The following is a 4,602-nucleotide window of genomic DNA, read 5'->3' as shown; positions in this document are numbered from 1 at the left end:
CTTTTGTTTTTGTTCATAGTTCTTTCCTGTTGGTTATTAACTCCTATTCATTCTCTAGCAGTTGGTGTCCACTAGTAATTAGCAAATTGTCCTAAAGGTCATAAGAAACCATCTCACTTCCTTCTTCTTGCATCAAAGTGACATATTAAGCTTTGCAGGTTTCCATGGAGCAGACTGGTAGTTTACAAACAAGGCTCCTCAAAGCTGGTGCTTGGTAAAGATGCCCAGAACTGGCTTGAGGTCTTTCTCCCTGCTTTAACCTGAATATTGATAGATAAATAGATAGATAGATAGTAGATAACTAGATAGATTTACATTCCATAAAAACTTAAAGAAACGTAAGTAAGAATTCTAGAAACTAGTTTATTTATTCCAAGAACAACTTAAGATGACTTACAAAAATGGATACGACACAGCAGGATTGGAGTGGGGCGGAGCGGGGGGGGGTGGGTACAGAGAGAATCTTAAGCAGGTTCCATGCCCAGCAAGGAGCCCAACAGGAGGCTTGATCTCACAACCCCGAGATCATGACCTAAGCCAAAATCAAGAGTTGGATGCCTAACAGACTGAGCCACCCAGGAGCCCCACTGCAAGATTTTTTTAAGTAAAGAAGGAAATGGAAAGAAGGGAAATCGTGGTAGGAAAAGTCAGACGTCACCATGGTAAGGTTCAGGCACTAATGCCCAAGTGGAGGGGCTGGCTGAGGGGTTAGGAAGGAGAGGCTGCACCTGGCAGACATGGTTCCCCAAAGGGTCATGTAGACACAGCCATTCTCTATCTGCAGAATAAGGAGATGTCCCCCTGGGCAGTGCCCTGAGCTCCCGATGGATGCTTGTAGAAAATGAGTGAGAGGAAATGATTGACTTTGGTTAGGCTTGTCCTTCTCTCTCTTGCCCACCATCCTTATCCTCCCCTTCCCCGGAGACCCACAGACCTTTCACAGGCTTGTCCTCTCTCTTGCCCACTCACCTGGCTGTCCGTAGTCCTCCAGCCACAACCCCCTCCCTATACTACCCTACACACGCCAGTCACTCCTCACAAACTATCAGTAAGTGACAAAACCCAGGCTTTCACACCCAAGGACCTCTACTAAATACTAATAGCTACCATTTACACCATGTGTACTCTGTGCCAGGCACTGTTGCAAGCATCTCATGTGCATTGGGTCACTGATTCTCACAACCCTACGTGGGGCATATTGCTATTAACCCCATTTGGCAGATCAAGAAACAGAGGCACGGAGAGATCAAATAACTTGTCACGGACATACAACTGAGGATAGCACAAGATTGGAATCCAGTTTGGCCCTGTGTTTTTACACACTCACCCTCTGGCCTCTGGATCTGCCAACATGTTATAGCTTGCTGGCTGGGGCTGTTCCTGAGGCTGAGATCCCAGGTTTTACCCTCAAGGAGGTCTCTCGGCCTCATTCTGGTCCATCTGTTTGGTAGCTGCAGGCGGCACCTTGTGCTCTGTCCAGCATTAATTGATAATGTAGATCCCAAAGGAAACCCCAAGGTTTGAGGGGCTGCAGGAACGCAGCGCAGGCCTTCCTCACAGTGGAAAAAGCAGCTGGCAGGTTGAATATGTGAGACGGCGTCATCGCTGATCACTAGTTCAATCTTACTAACACTAATAAGGATCGTGAACATTGCCATTTAGAGCCAGGTGCTGTTCTAGACTTTCGCATTCACGATCTCCTTTCATCCTCAAAGCAGCCGAGCAGGTAGGTATTATTAGTCTCACTATACAGGGGACATTGAGACCTTTGGCAGGTTGAGAGACTCCCCAGAGGGCACAGCCAGCTCCCCCCTTCCTCCTACCAGGCCATGGTACCTCTGCTCCCCACGTGGTCACCACTGTTGTGCCACCTAAACCCACGTGTACAGAAGTTCCTCCCTGAGCATTCTTGGGATCTTCCTTTGCTTCAGTTCCTCAAAGCCAGGGTCCTATTCACCAGTTCTCTTTATGCACCCCTTCTCCAACGCCAAGGACCCCCCATGAAGTTCTTCACAAGGTGAGCTCTAGTCAGATGTTCCAACTTCATGGCTCTGCTTGCATCAGCAGCTGGCATCTCTGGTAGAAATGTAGAATTAAGGAAACAGTCAAAACCTAGTTTTCTGATCCTTTATCCCTCCCCAAATCTCCTCGCTTGCCTAGACAACGCACAAAGCATGTATTTATGCAAACACCCCCAAAACATACCTACAGGTGAGTGTCCAAGACCCAGCCATGTAAACCATTATGCAAATGAGAGGGCGGCTGGTGAGGTGACTGCCAGAGCCATCTGTGTCTCTGTGTGCTCACACCCAGAGAGAACTCAAATACTGGCAGGTCAACCTCACTCCTCCAAGCTCATCCCTGCCCTGATGACTCAGGGAGAAACCATGGAGCAATTTACTCAGCAGCTTCTAAGAGTGGCCTCTTCACTACCCTGCCAACCCTCCTGCACCCCCACCTGCACCTGGCGTGGGCAGGGAGAGGTGATAATAAATGGGCTGTTACCAGCTGTCATTGCTGGGCAGCAAAATGACTGCTCAGCCTGGTTCAGGAAAACACACTCCCCTCCCTGCGAGTGATCCCCTGGGCATGCAGGGGCACGAGAAGGAAACGGGTGCCGGGTCTGGCTTCAGTCTCAGGATGAGGATGAGTCTCAGGCGTCATGAATCTGGATGGTGAAGACTGTGACAATATAGCACCAAAGTTCCCTTTTCTACCATCCCAGAGGAAACGAATTCCTAAGCAAACAAATTCAATTATTTGTGCACGTATTCCATGCATATAGGGAGCACACCCAGTGAGGACCAGGGGAATATATAATCAGTCCGCCCATGAGAGAGACTCAGGCATTTCCAAGCTGTTCAAAGGCCCTGTGGTCCAGCAGGAAAACACACTCATGATTCTCAGTGTTTTCCTCTTCGGTGGAGCAGATCCACGGGATCCTCTTAGTTAACCCTCTGTAGCTCCACTCAGTGAAAATACATCCATTTGGAAGAAGCAAAAGCCCTTGTACTTTGCAATACTTAAATAATTTACCTTCTAAAAACTCAGACTACGCTCCCTACCTCAACAATTCTGAATTAATGAGATGACCCGAAAGAACGATTTTTTAAAAAACCACAGGGGCTTTGGAAGGTATTAAGCCCTTGCCACTCAGTTTTGTCCACAGACCGGCAGCATTGGCATCACCTGGGAACTTGTGAGAAACACAGACTCTGTGGCCCTCCTGGGTCAGGATCCCGTTTCTTCCAGGGCACACTGAAGCCGGGTTGGGTATTATCTTTACGGGCAGTGACCTTCCTTGGGGAATTTCCCTTTGCTCCAAATGCTACCAGAGGCCGGTCATCTCTGAGCACGTGCCGTGTTCTGGAGGCAGCCAGTTCTGGGCTCTGTTGAGGATGAGGGGAGCAGAGAGAGAACAACCTGAGGCATGGAAGGACAGAGCACCTGGCAGGGAGTGCACACCATGACCTTGGCATGTAGGTGGGGAGGTGCAGGGAGGGGAGGAAGCCCAGAAAGCAGATTCTCCTAGGGGGCAGGGTTTGCGGGGGTGGGGTGGTGGTGGTGGTGTGCACCCCTGTGAGGGGAAGCACTTGTCTTTGGCACAAGCAGTAGGAATGGAAAAGAGAAGCTCCTTCGGGATGAGCACAGTGATCCACAAGGTCTCTATTTCAGCCCAGCCCTTGGGTGGTGGAGGGGCTGGCAGTGGGGGTGAGGGTGGGAGGTTAGGAGCTAGGGATCAGTCAAAGGCAAAGCCAGGCTGAGAGCTGGGCCAAGCCCCAATTCATAGCTCCTGGAGTGTCTGCTCCTGACTCACCCTAAGAGAGAATATGAGAGAAAAGACCGTGTTCCATGGATAAGGAGATAAGCCCGGGGCTTCTGAGCTTCCAGCTGACAGAGCAAAGAAAGACAAGGGCAGATCAGGGCTGGCACTGACCTAAGACCACCCATGCCAACTGCTGCACAGGAAGCAGTTAACCAGCCAGAGGCAGGCGCCGGGCTTCCTGAGTGCCCCAGACTGCAGGGACATGTACTGAGCACTTTGAGCTCCCCGTTGAATTTCTCTTTCTTAACTGTAGGGGATGGTGGCAGCGCTCACAAAGCCCTTCACAGTCTCCTGTCTCTCCACCCTTGAATCCTTGGCGCAGTTGAGAGACGTCAACGGTCCTTTCACCAGCTTTATGTACCTCTGTGATAAATTTTACATGTAGTCTATCAATTCCTTTGGAACTCTTCTCTACTCTAACTCGGTAGCTGAGTCAAAACCTTAACACTACATCTTGTGGTATGTGTAACAGAAAAAAAAGACTAGGCAGACCCTCAGGGTTTATCAATATTGGTTCAGTAAATTATAGACATCCATCCTTGGAATATTATGCAGTGGTTAAAAAGAATGAGGTCTGTCCCAGTGTGTGAGATGGTATCCAAGATGTATTACATGAAAAAGCAGGTATCTAGTATTGTCTTATTTGTATCTAAAAGGAGACATATGCTCACAGATATGTCGTTATGCATAGAGTATTTCTGGATGTACATATTAGAAACTGGATTGTTGGCTGTTTCTAGGTGCCTGAAGGTCAGAGTGGAGAAAGAAGACTTCGT

At 49.0% G+C, this 4,602-nt stretch overlaps 1 long non-coding RNA gene across 1 annotated transcript; it reads right to left on the bottom strand.

Annotated features, from left to right (window-relative positions):
- Nucleotides 1-343: 343 nt before the first annotated feature.
- Nucleotides 344-4,238, bottom strand: LOC144316343 (uncharacterized). The gene is made up of 3 exons (XR_013382237.1): nt 3,818-4,238; nt 3,190-3,389; nt 344-2,076 (listed from the first exon to the last, which is right to left on the bottom strand). It is a non-coding gene; the product is annotated as an uncharacterized LOC144316343 (long non-coding RNA).
- Between the last annotated feature and the right edge of the window lie 364 nt (nt 4,239-4,602).

This window comes from Canis aureus, chromosome 6, assembly GCF_053574225.1.
Source record: "Canis aureus isolate CA01 chromosome 6, VMU_Caureus_v.1.0, whole genome shotgun sequence".
Lineage (NCBI taxonomy): Eukaryota > Metazoa > Chordata > Mammalia > Carnivora > Canidae > Canis > Canis aureus.
This window is presented reverse-complemented; position numbering and strand designations above follow the sequence as displayed.